The 14113-nt window shown below is 42.5% G+C and overlaps 1 pseudogene; it reads left to right on the forward strand.

The window, feature by feature from the left end:
* The first annotated feature begins 5659 nt into the window (after nucleotides 1–5659).
* On the forward strand, nucleotides 5660–7900 carry LOC143439534 (triosephosphate isomerase-like; annotated as a pseudogene).
* Nucleotides 7901–14113: the final 6213 nt, after the last annotated feature.

The following is a 14113-nucleotide window of genomic DNA, read 5'->3' on the forward strand; positions in this document are numbered from 1 at the left end:
TCCAGAGAGCATGAAAATGTGATGGGCGGTGTCTGGGAGAGGGGAGAGGGTGGAGCACTTGTGTTAATAAGAAAGAGTACCCTAGGATTAAGGTTTCGATGCCCTGTCAGAGTTGGTGGCTTACATAGGGGGCTGAGGCAGGCAAGTCACAAGTTTGAGAGTAGCCTGGGGTGCAGAGCCAGATTTTGCCTTTATCAAGAATGCTGTATTTGCTACTCGTGGGACATACACAGTGGATTATCTTCGATGCTGGAGAGGGCTCTCTCTCCTAGAACTGGGAGGCAGTGAGCTTGTCTCTAGAGTCCCAGCAGCTGAGTCTGGGCAGCACTTTCCGTCCTCCTGCCCCTCACCCCAGGCAGGCACCCAGTGTTCTTGTGCCAGCTCTGGCATACAGGTGTGCGCACTCAGACCTGGATGAATAATAATAATAATAATAATAATAATAATAATAATAATAATAATTTGGAAAGACAGGAATTGGAGGGTATGATGGGAAGAGGAGGAGAGGGAAAGTCTTGCTAAGACACAAATGTAAAGGACTAGTACTAACATTTGTAGACACAGTGGTGACAAGATGTGTGCACGTTTGCGTGTGTGAGTGTGTGTATGTGTTTCAGTTGACTGGCACAGCAGAAGTCCTAAAGTTTCTGAGTGTGTTAACGAAAAAATAACAAGGACTAGGTTCTTAGTACCCCCTGACTGAAAACATACAAGATGATAAAGTATACTTTTACTTAATAAATATTTGTAAGTATCAGCATATTCAGGTCTACTCAGTTGTATAGATTGAATGGCATAGTGTTGATTCAAACATTTGTTTGCATTCCTTTAATGCCTAGGGAGGTTCATTTTGTGTGACTCCCTTCCTTCCTTTCTTCTTTCTTTCCTTCCTTCCTTCCTTCCTTCCTTCTTTCCTTCCTTCCTTCCTTCTTTCAACAAATATCGAACATCTAATCTACTAAGTGCAACAAATTCTACTATGGTCTATGGAAACAGCTATGCAAGAGACTGAGGCCCTGTTCTCAGGGAGCCTGTGTTCTACTGGAGGCAACATGACATATACTATGCTCTGAACTACCACGATAGTACTGAGACATGGTCTTGTGCTGTGGACACTGCCTAGGTAGTCTGTGGAGACATTACTTACACAGCCTGGAGAGACAGCTTTCTAGGACGGTGACACATGGACATTTGAGTAAGACACAGGGACTGTTGTAAAACCCAGAAAGTGGGAGTTTGCTTGATTCTGAGAAAGAATGAGAAAGCCAAGCATGCGTTCAGCTAGCATCTCAAAGAAAAAAGAGCTAGAAAGAAGGAAAAGGAAGTTATTTATGATCTTCTGAGTTAGGACTCAAAAAGCAGACACCTGTTGGGAGCCGACTTTTAGCAGAAAGCGGCTATCAGCTTTGCAGCCATCTTGAGCCATATACCCTGACATGAGACTTGGATTACAATAGCCTACAACAGCTGAGCACACTCTGATAATCTTGGTTTAGATACCTTGAGATTAAAGGTGTGTGAGATTAAAGGTGTGTGAGAATAAAGGTGTGTAAGATTAAAGGTGTGTAATTTAAGAGTGTGACTTAGAGATCAGATTTAGAGACAAGACCTAAGGGCATGATTAAAGGCATGACCAAAAGGCATGGCTTAGAAGTGAGACATATAAAAGGCGAGAGGCAGACAGGAGAGGGGAGAACAATTTTGAGTAACAGAGATTCAGACACTAGGAGTAGGAGTAGACATTAGACACTCGGGAGAGAACAATTTGAATACAACTAGGAACTAGGAAGAGTACAACTAGGAACTAGGAACTAGGAACTAGGAACTCAAGACTTGGGACTTGGACTAGGAAGAGAGACTGAAGAATAAACGGGATTGAAACACACTCTGTCTGGTCTCCATTCTTTGAGTCCGTCCTCACTCTCTCTCTTGCTGAACCCTGACCCTCGGACTGGAGCGGCAGCTTGGGCCGGGATACAGTGGCCGCCAAGCGCGGAGTGAAAGGGCCTCAACATTTTAGGCCGCCCAAAGTGGGCCAGCCTAGGCCCCAACATTTTTGGCGCCTGAACGTGGGGCTAGTGCGGGCATCAACAGACACCTAGAAAAACAGTTAGCTCTGGAGTATGGCCTGATGGGAGCACCTTAGGTGTCTGCACCATCTGTGAAGAGTGAGTATAGTGTCCTCTCCCAGGGTCTTAGGTGAATGAGACTCAGGCAGATGGGATAGTCAACTTCCTGCCTGGTGATTGCGAGGCTCAGCTGTCTCAGAGGACAACAGTGTGTAATGTTTTGGCTTTCCACCAGGGTTGGAGGTAGAATTCAGATTCTCCCCTTTCCACCAGAAAGAAGTAGCTTTGCCACAGCTGCTTCCGAGAAGCCCAGGAACGTCCACCTTTTCACATGATAACACACATGCTAAGGAGAAGCTTACTTTTGTACTGTAATAAGGGAGACGGGGAGGTCACTATGAAGAAGGCGGACCACCCTCAATGGCCTTCAAGTGTGCAGATATCTGTCTAGCTAACATTATACTTGGTCAGTTTGATTACAACTTCTCAGGAAGATGTATTAAAAGTGCAGATTGATTTTAAGATATAAAGCTTCCACAATGCTGAATTGGGGAATATATTCTCAAATAGCAGAAACATACATAATTTGTTTCTAAGCCATTTATTTTAAAGTGGGTGTGTGTGTGTGTCTGTGTGTATCTATCTCTGTGTGTGTGTGTGTGTGGGGGGGGGTGTTTGAGTGCCTGCACACTCAAGAACATGCATGCCACAGTGTATGTTTGCAGGTCAGAGGGCACCTTTTCCAGAACTCTGTTCTCTTCTCCCACCTTGTTATAGAGCTGGACTATATATACTCCAGGCTAGCTGGTCTATGAGTTTCCAGTAAATTCTGTGTCTTTGCCTTCCAGCACACTACCAAAGGAGACCCTCTAGTATAGGTTTCTGCCCCTCCATTGACTTTTCACATGGGTTCTGGGGATCAAATTTAGGTAGAAAGGGCTTTTATCCACTGAGCTAACTCCTGAATCTCATTTCCAAGTCTTCTGGAATATATCATTGAAACTTCCATAAAGATTCACACCATATTTACCCTGTGATTAGACATTATGAAGCCAGTGCTTGCAAGGAAATGCCCGAGATGTAAAGTCAATATGCAGTAAAGCTAAGGAGACATGCACAAGAGATGCCATTGGAGAACCAGAAGAAGCCAAGGGATGCAAGGAAGAAATGACTTGGAGCGTAGTGGGGGTTTCTTTAGAATTCTAAACAAGGGGTAGGGATGGAACACATCATCAGCTGGCTGGGGAGCCTTCTCACTGTAAGTCACAGAACATATAAATGAATGGGTCAAAGGAGGAGGGGCAGTGAATATTCGAGAACACCCCAGGTGTGAATTTATGAGTCCGCTGATAATCATACAGCAGCCTGTGCGTCATCATGGGCTGCAAAGAACCCAGGCCACTTCATTTGGACTCCATTCTTCGTTTGGTACCAAGCTTAGCATTTAGTCGTTTTAACTTCTTATGAAATTCATGTTATTATGGTAGTTTCAATAACCAGAGAGTAAAGCAAAACTTAAAACTTTTCTCTCAAGTTGAGTAGAGTTTCATATCACCGTCGAGTGACTCTTCACCTATATATTTAAGTGTAAAGGACTTTGTGTGTTCACCAAAGACACCATGTTTTGACCTTTACCATGATCTTCTAGTCAACTTACATTTTTAATATTAAGGGCTTTTAAACGCTTAATACACTGAAAGAGCCTACTGTCCTGATAAGGAGAGTCAAGAATTTGATTGGTAAATGCGGCATCTATATTTTATGTGGTTCACGGGCGTATATTTGAGCTAATGTGCACCCATAACTATTATGTTTGTGGCTGCAGGATTTTCACTCTGCATAGCTAATAAGGGCAGCTGGTGAGTCAGAGGGAAGGACCACCTTACTCATCTTCAGTGTCTTTAATCTTCGGCTCATTAAGTATGTTATAAACATCAATTAAGCGACTCATCACAACACAGCTTGGAGAAAAAGATGGTATTAGTATCCTTGTTATGGGGACACAAGGCAGATATTAAGTATATGGAACCGGTGATACAATGCAGGTGGTCAAGGCTTCCTGGTGACAGAGGAGAAGTATGGGGCACTTAATGCAGGATGAGTGTGATGGAGGAATGTGAACTTCAGGAAACATTGGGCCTTTTGTACAGTCACCATGAGAGATTAGGCCCTGGGCTGGAGCCCCTGCCGGGAAGAATGCATTCTTCTACACTGGCTTAGCCTTATTTTCTGAAGTGGGAAATCAGGTTGTTCCTGCACTCATCTGGTCTAAGTGTCCCAGCACAGCCCTGATTGCAAGTAAGATGTTCTACCTCTCCCCTGAGAGGATTAAAACTGCTCTTATTACAGTGACCTAATTTTTGGTTTTCTGAAGGTTTTTGGTAGTTGTTCTGATACCACAGAAATACAAAGGATCTTCAGGTCTACTGTCTTAGTTGAGGTTCCCGTGCTATGACAAAATACCAAGGCCAAGGCAGTGTGTAGAAGGAGGGGTTTATTTGGCTTGTAGTTCCAAAAGTCCACCAGGAAATGATGGACACAACTGTGGAAAGCACACGGTCTTGAACTTCAAGCAAGAAGCAAAGGAGACCAAAGTGGGATTGGCACACGGCTTTGAAACCACCAAGCTTGCCAGCACTGACACATCTCCTCCAGCAAGGCCACACCTCTAACCCTCTCCAAACACCAAGAACAACTGGGGATCAAGTCACCAAATATCTGAGCCAAGGGGACATTCTCATCCAAACCACCACAAAGGTTGAGGCAAGGAGACAGGGTTTGAGGCTAGTCCGAGCTACACAGTGACATTTGGTCTCAAAAACATTTTTTTAAAATTAAGAATAACTAATATCCTTTCAAACTACTGCAGAACAATGAAGTGAAAGGAATGTTGTGCATTAATCAAAGTTCACTAGAAGAACAAGACATAAGGAACTTATTAAATTAGCTTAAATCAAAACAGTAATGGTAAGTCTCTGCTCTGTCCTTGAGGCAGTGTGGGTATCTAAGCTCTTCCAATCTGTTCAAAGACCTGGAGTATTCCAGGAGAGCCCCTGGACCTCAGTCAATGTTGGAAGCTGGGAAACATCGATCCTGTTTCTAGCAAAGGAATCAGCAGAAGCAGCAATAAGCAAAGTCAGCTTAGCACCAAGAGAAAAGACACGAGCCTCATGCACTTGGTGCACTTACCCAGGTAAACACTCGAAGTACTAAAATAAATAAATCTAAAGGAAAAGATGGAAAAGAGTTTCCTTTAAAAACTGAAGAGGAGTTATAACGTGATCCGTCACTGTGCTTCTGGGTGTGTATCCTAAGGTACATGATAAGAGTTCCATGCCCACCCACGTTCTTTGCAGCAACTGTCACAATACCAAGAGATCAAAATAACCGACACATCCACAGACAGAGGGATGTCAAAAAACCAGGGCGGTGTGTAGAGATAGCAGAATATTATTTGGCTACAGAACAAAGACGAAATCCTGCCATTTGTGGCAGCATGGGATGGAAACAAAGGATACTGCATACCGTGAAATAAGCTAGGCCCAGAAAAACAGATGCTTCATGTTCAAGTTTATTCATGGGAAGTAAAAATGCTAGTCATTCGGGAGTGGAGAGCAGAAGATAAGGAAGAGAACGGCAAGATGGTGACCGGTTGGGATGGGTACCAAGAAGCAGTAAGAGTGGGGAATGATATTACTATTATAAAGTGCAAGAGAGAAACGGTACAATAATTAACTATGCATCAAAGTGACTGATACCAAGAATGATGATGTTTCAGAAATGGCAATGATAATCGGAGGGATTTTTACCATTATATGCCATATACACATATTGAATTGAAGCTGTACGCCATAAACAGGCTCAAATATGTCACTTAAAATTTAAAAAAAAAAAAAAAACCATTTTAAATGAGATGCTGATTTGAAGCCAGTAGTAGTCTCTGTGCTTCAGACTTCTCATGTTACTGTCCAGGGGTTGTCTCAGAGAGGAGGCAGAGTTCATCCAAAACTGTCCAGAGTGCAGTGAAGAACACTGCACATGGGGAAAGCATCTCTACCCCAGGTCATGAGAAACACTGGAGAGGATGAAGAGGTTTGCTCCAATCTGGTGCTGAAGTCCCGGCTGACAGTGGCTCTGACTTCAGTGCATCAGCAACCTTCACCAAAGTTCAGGTAAGTTCAAGAACCTGATTCAAGACAAATATGGGAGGCAGAGGCAGGTAGATTTCTGAGTTCGAGGCCAGCCTGGTCTACAGCGTGAGTTCCAGGACAGCCAGGGCTACACAGAGAAACCCTGTCTCGAAAAACCAAAAAAAAAAAAAAAAAAAAAAAAAAAAAAAGACAAATATGATCAGTGACTTACCTAGTCATCATCAGACAGGCTTCCGCCAGCAGCAGACAGGAACAAACACAGAGATCCACAGACAGACATTGTACAGAGACAGAGCCTAAATTAGAGGTCTCTATCAAATCCCTCCTCTCCGAGCTCAAGGAATCCCACAGAAGAGGAGGTGGGAGGGTGGACAGAATCAGCGTGGGTGGAGAACTCTAAGAGAATTCGGCTCCCTGAATCAACAAAGCGGGTGAATGTGATTTCACAGAGGAGACTGAGACGTGGATCCGAATATGATTTCACAGAGACGACTGAGACGTGGATCCGAATGTGATTTCACAGAGGAGACTGAGATGTGGATCCGAATGTGATTTCACAGAGACTGAGACGTGGATCCGAATGTGGTTTCACAGAGGAGACTGAGACGTGGATCCGAACAGGTCCTCTGCACATTCATGGCAGCTATTAGCCTAGGATTGCTATGGGACTCCCAACTGTGAGAATGAGTGGGCCTCTCACTCCTGTTCCTGTTCTTGGGACCCTTTTCTCCTTTTGAGCTGGGTCATGCTGGGGCACTCAGAAAGAAGGCACATCTTTGGAGAATCAGACGAGTTGATTGGGCAGAAAGTGAACCATTCCCTGGCGGAGGGGCTCGGAGTGATCGCCTGCATCTGGGAGAAGGTAGACAAAAGGGAGGCTGGCATCACTGAGAAGGTTGTTTTCGAGCAAACCAAGGTCATCTTAGATAACGTAAAGGACTGGAGCAAGGTGGTCCTGGCCTATGAACCTGTGTGGGCCATTGGGACTGGCAAGACTGCAACCCCTCAACAGGCCCAGGAAGTACATTAGAAGGTCCTGGCATGGCTGAAATCCAATGTCTCAGGGGGTGGCTCATTTATGGAGGTTCTATGACTGGAGCAACCTGCAAAGAGCTGGCCAGCGAGCCTGACGTGGATGGCTTGCTTGTGGGCGGTGCATCCCTCAAGCCTGAATTTGTGGACATCATCAACACTGAACAATGAGCACTGCCCATTCTTCTACCTGCCTGCATAGCTTGGACTAGGTTGCCCAGAAGTTTAGTAACTGCTCCCACCAGTCACATGCTTTGGATGACATCATCTGCCCCATCTTGTGGCTTAATCCACACTGTACCTTCCTGAGCCTTTTATACCTCCCCATAATGGTTGGGACCAGGCCAATCCCTTTACAACTTACAATAGGTAGAATCAAATATGTCACCAATGTGGCTTCCTGGGGAGTGGAAGGAGTAGAACTGACTGTCCCTTTGGGCCCTAACAAGTGAAATCACGTAACAGAGAGTGGATCCTGAGGGAGGACCTGGGAGGAGTAAATGGAGGGGAAACTATAATTAGGATGCGTTGCATGAGAAAAGAATCTATTTACAAGCAAGCAAGCAAGCAAGCACAAGCAAGCAGGCAGGCAGGCAGGCATGCAAGCGAGGAGGCTTTGAGCAGCACTGCCCCCACCAACAAAATAAAAAGAGAGAACAAATGAACTTTGACTCAAGTTCATGACCAGAAGGAGGATGGGTTGGAACTCTGTAAAGGAACTGGCAGCCAACTCTGCTGATGTGCTTCACTGTTCTGGGTACTTTCTACTCAGGGCTACACACACCCATGGGTGGTGCCTTTAGATCTTGAAACACCAAGAAAGTGTGTCAGTCACTCTGTCAACATCAGTAGAATCAAATCAAAGCCCAGCCAGATAAATCATTTTCCAAAGAGGCTGTTTTTTTTTTTTTTTTTTTTTTTTTTTTTTTTTTCCAGTTCTGTTTCTTTTTGATTTTGATTGCATGCTATAGCCAAGACCAAGTAGTCACCTATCCGGGATTCGTTCGCATCCTTTTCCTGATTAATGGAACTTTGATTTTATTCCAAGTAGTGACTAATACAAGTAGATACTGAATACTGAACTTACCAACTTCTCCTGTAACTAACTATTGAGTGTTGAACTTTAAAGGCTCCTTGGGACTGACAGTTGGATTGTGTGTCTCAGTCAGGGTTTGTATTTCTGCACAAAACATTATGACCAAGAAGCAAGTTGTGGAGGAAAGGGTTTATTCAGCTTACACTTTCCACACTGCTGTTCATCACCAAAGGAAGTCAGGACAGGAACTCACACAGGGCAGGAACTTGGAGGCAGGTGCTGATGCAGTGACCATGGAGGGATGTTACTTACTGGCTTGCTTCCCCTGGCTTGCTCAGCTTTTTTCTTATAGAACCCAGGACTACTAGCTCAGGGATGGCACCACCCACAATGGGCCCTCCCACCCTTGATCACTAATTGAGAAAACGCCTTACAGCTGAATCTCATGGAGGCATTTCCTCAAGGGGAGGCTCCTTTCTCTGTGATAATTCCAGCTGTGTCAGCTGGACACACAAAACCAGCTAGTATAGTGTGCTTTTGTGAACGTCATGCTTTCTTGCTGGGACACAGATGTCATGTATGGAACCATACTAATTCTCTGGACTATGAGATAAACCTGGGAATGAAGGCTATTTACACTGTGGAAAATGTGGAAGAAAAGGGAAAGAGGGTGTGCCTTGGATATCAATTTGGAGCTGCCAAACCAATCTGATGTGTCAGTTTTCAATTGACTCCAATCTGTGTTCCTGTAAGCTGATTCAAACTTATACTTGATGTGCTAGCTATCTGAAGTGCCAAGCTGTTTGATTCTTGCTCAATGTCTGCTTCATCTGGGGATACAAAAACAAGCCTTTAAGAATAGCCAGGACAGGTTTTCATATCTGTTTTTTTCTGTTCGGATCTTATCTTTTTTTTTTTCCGTTAGCCTGGATAAGTTTGCTATTGCTTATCTTTTGGGCTTGGAGGATGGCACCCATGTAATAAGTTGGCTATAGAAACATGTGTCGATAACCTCAGTTCTAGGCTTCAGGTGAGACAGGTGTATCTGCACAGCTTGCTGGCCAGGCATTCTAGTCATTCATTGGAGTTCACGGAGCTGACCTGTAGAGGGAGCAGCCACGCCAATGTCTTGTGGGTCCCAGGCTGGCTCTCCTGGCACCTCTGGTTAGTGCAGGAACTTAGAGTGGGGGAATATGGCAGGGCTGCTACAACAGTCCTCATTATTTTTCCTACTGTTAAGTTTAGGTTTCTTTTCCTCTTTTTTTTTATCACTCTCTAGGTCACAGAAATTGAGCTATTTATTTGAATTTTCTCTCTCTTTTTGACATAGGCCTTGGCTAATGTAAACTTCTCGCTAGTACTGCTTTGTTTTTTTCCCATGGCTTTTATTATGCCAGGCTTCTGTTTGCATTTGTTTCCATATATTTTTTAATTTTTTTTTTTTTTTTTGGTTTTTTTCATTGACCTGATTGTAATGAAAGAGTATGCTGTTCAGTTTTTTATGTATTTGGATAATTAAAAAAAACTCTGTTGTTACTGATTTTTAGTTTTATTCCATGTGGATCATAAAAAATATATGGTATGGTTTTGAGTTTTTTTTTTTTTTTCCTTTTTCCAGTTTTGAGGTTTATTTTGGGTAAAGGTTTACTGCAACTGTCTGTCAGGTCTGGCTGATTCATGTGGATCTTTCGTTTTGTTTTCGTTTTTTGTTGTTTTTCGAGACAGGGTTTCTCTGTGTAGTTCTGGCTGTCCTGGAACTCACTCTGTAGACCAGGCTGGCCTTGAACTCAGAAATCCGCCTGCCTCTGCCTCCCAAGTGCTGGGATTAAAGGCGAGCGCCACCACCGCCCGGCCATGTGGATCTTTCTTATTCATCTTCTATCTGGATGACCTGTCCATTCGTTGATGAGAATGTGGTGCTGAGATCCCCAGAATGACTCATTTCAGCTAACAAAATTGTAAATGCAAGAAAAATTAAGCACACACAAATACAATAATAAATAAATATTTAAAAAAGGCAAGCTGGTCCTAGATGTAGAAATTATATGAAAAAGGATGCAGAAAATATAGAAAAGAATGCTACATGCTCTTCGTTTGCTTTCTCTGAGTGTTATTTGGGTGACGTAGCTTTGCCCAGATGGACACAGAAGAGGAACTGAAGAAAGTGTGTTTATTTACAGACAAAAGGGAGCCAAGAAGGCTATTTGGGCAGCACAGGGTCCCTCTAGTGGAGACTAGCATAAATGCAGGTACACCCGCTTAGGTATTTGTGATTAAGTTGCATTTAAAAAGTCCCTGTTTGTGGGCCGTGTTGCACTATCACCCACACAGTTTTTTGTTTGTTAGACATATCTGAGAGAATGTGGGCTTTGAATGTAGATATGTATCCTCCTTCCAGAAGCCACAGCCTAAAAGTTGACTTTTAGGGCCCGTGGTCTGGTGCAGGTCTTAGGGGTCTTTTAAAAAAGGCTTCAGTTGTCACTGCTCGGTTTGGGAAGGCTATTAGAGAGGCAAGGGAGTCAGTCAAGCAGGTGGAGATCAGAATGTTAGCTTTGTCACCATTAAAGTGGCACTGAAGGTGTCAAAAGCTGCGACTCACTTTTGTGCTGACACTGGATTTTTCTAGGGTTATATTTAGAAGTAGGTAGCCATTCACCCGCAGACCTGTTCTGAAAGACAACCCTCCCTTTTACCATTACAGGGACATATAATTTGTTGAAAAAAAAAAAAAAACCCAAACAAATGGAGATATTTTCTCATTAAAACATGAAAGTTTAGAGTTTGCAAAATTGTTGCTTAGAAGCACATCTGCCATTTCTTTTTCTAGTTAAAATTTTTTCATTGATTATACTAATTGCATATGTTACTGTGTTACACACAAGGATACAAGGACATATGTTAAATTACTTCCCCCTACTCCCCTCTCCTCCCCTGTCTCCATGCTGTCCTGTGAGTCCCTTTTGTTCCTGTTAGAGCAGGAGGCAAATCGTAGTCAGCTGCTGTGGACAATTGAGAGCAGCCCCATGTTCCACACCTGGGATCAAAACAAAAACATACTTCTGTGTTTCTGTGTTTTTAAATTAACCAACATTCTCACTACACACACCTTCTAATCCTTCTCAAGCAATGTCACTCCCTCATGACTAAGCATTCAAATATATGAACCTAAGAGGGTCATTGTTGTTCAAACCACCACAAGCACAAAGTAGACTCTGAGTTTGCAAGAAAGAGAGAACACACGAAATTGGGAGGGAAAAGAGGTGATGGGGGATGGGGAGGAACTGGAGGATCGAGGATACATTATATGCTTGTATGGAATTCCCAACCAATAAAAAAAAAGTGTAATTTGGAATAAAGTTGGAGTATTGCATTATTTATCTTTTTTGCATTTTTCTTGTTAAACACTTATTTTGAGTAGTCTTTTTTTTTTTGTTTTGTTTTTGTTTTTGTTTTTTTGAGACAGAGTTTCTCTGTGTAGCCTTGGCTGTCCTGGAACTCACTCAGTAGAACAGGCTGGCCTCGAACTCAGAAATCCACCTGCCTCTGCTTCCCAAGTGCTGGGATTAAAGGCATGCGCCACCACTGCCCAAACACTTATTCTGAATTACGTGTGTTTATGTGTCTGTGTATGAGTTTGGACACAGGAGTACAAGTGTCTTATGAGGCTGGAGGTGTCAAATCCCTTTGATCCTGGAGCTTCATTGACAGTACACACACACACACACACACACACACACACGCACACACATGCACACAGGTACACACACACATGTACACTAACAAACACACATGCACAAACACATGCACATTTGCATTTTGATTTGTCTTGTGACCCTCTGAGTTTAACCAGGGCAGCCAGTGTGACCATGGGTTTGGGGCCAAGGAAACTAGCTTTAGAGAAGGTGGCATTAATGTCCATGTCAGCTAGCACTTATTCTTAGCACCCCAGCAGCTCAGAGTCTCTGCAACAAGAGGCCTCTCTGCCTAATGCTGAGGGTAGCATAGCTTTTGCCTGTGGTGTAAGCGCACATACTGGAAGGCAGTTGGTGCTGTGCTGATTTTTTAGAAGTATGATGTTTTAAAAAGTATAAATTGGAAGAAAGTTGGGATATTACATTTTCCTTTTACTTTTTAGTATTCTTAAAAGTGTCTAGGTGTTAAAAAAAGACTGAGTTTATCCACTATGATATAACTTCTACCTGAGCCTCTCTGGTCTTTTAAAAAGCCCCTAGGAGCAGAGGCCTCAGGACACAGCTTGCCTCCTGCACTTGTATAGAAGGCAAGCAGATCTAGATAGAAAAATCACGTGAGTACTATGATTGCAATGTAGAAAACAAATGGCTTTGTGTACATATATATCAAATATAATACAATAATATCCATTACATTTCGTAGCCACCGCAACAGCAAAACCTTAAAACTGAAATCTTTCAATTTGAAGCCCATTCTTGCGGGGTTTGGGTTTTCAGATGTGTCTTGGTTTCCCTCTAGTGGTAGCTGAAGCAAATTGAATTAAAATCTGGTATTCCTTTTTGAAGTTTTACGTATTTGCCTCTCTTTTTAATAAAATAAATATTTAGTCAGGATACAATGTGTGGGCTCGTTCTGGGATCCTCTTACATACGTCTTTATACTTGGTTCTTGTCCCTTTTCCTGCCTTTGGCCCTTCCTCTTCCTCCCTACAGATGGTCCCCCCTCCCTTCAGTAAAGCTTATTTATTTACATAAGAATAAGAATTTGAATACTTAAATGTCAGTAACGATGGCTGGAATATATGCAGTTAAACCGGAGGTTTTGGAATATCTTAAACACTCAGGTTATTTTGAATTTGTTCTTCCAATGTTTTCCAGGATGTTTTTTATTGTTATTTGAAGTCTTCTTGCATACATTTTTTGATGATGGTAGTGTATGAATGTACATGTATTTATTTCTAAAATAATCAGTCCTATTTTCAGATATAAATGTCAATTTTTTATGCTTTATATGATACATAATACATATATATGTTATACATGTTTTGGAAAAGAAGTTAAGTTTTGGGAAGAAAATCATTCATGTGATTTTTTTTGTAAAAATTAATATATTACAAAAGTGCTAAATCTGAACCTTATCAACACTTTATCATAGGGAGTTCAGAAGACAGAACATTACTGGTGTCTTAGGGTTTTTATTGCTCTGATAAAATGCTGAGACCAAAAGCAGCTTGGGTCGGAAAGGGTTTATCTTGTTTACATTTCCACATCAGAGTTTATTTGGAAGAAAATCAGGGCAGGAATCTGGAGGCAGAAGCTGGTGCAGAGGCTGTGGAGGAGTGTTGTTTACTGGCTTGCTCCCCGTGACGTAGGGTGTGGCACCGCCCACAGTGGGCTGAGCCTACATCAAACCCTAAGAAAAGACCCCACAGCCCTGTCTAAAGCCAGTCTCGAAGAGACAATTTCTTAGTGAGGTTTCCTCCTTCAGATGACTCTAGCTTATGTTAAGATGATATAAAACTATCCAGCACAATGAGGAAATGAACTGAAGGAGATCAGCTCAGCCCAGAAACCACCATCACCACCATTATCAAGAGGGAGAGATCGAACTGAGGACCTCCTATGTGCTCAATAAGCAATCTACCCCTGAACTAAACTCTCCTTCCCCAGATTTTATACAAAGCATGTAGATTTAAATCACTGCAATCCTGTGCAGTCTGCTTTTATTTTAATTGCTCAATTATTTAATTTAAATAATTTTTAATAATCAAAATTATTTTAATTTTGATTAAAATAATCCCCATGAACAACACTTATTTGTGAGACTTTTTTTTTTTTTTTTTTTTTGCTTTT

This window comes from Arvicanthis niloticus, chromosome 27 (genome assembly GCF_011762505.2).
Source record: "Arvicanthis niloticus isolate mArvNil1 chromosome 27, mArvNil1.pat.X, whole genome shotgun sequence".
In the NCBI taxonomy this organism is placed as follows: Eukaryota; Metazoa; Chordata; class Mammalia; order Rodentia; family Muridae; genus Arvicanthis; species Arvicanthis niloticus.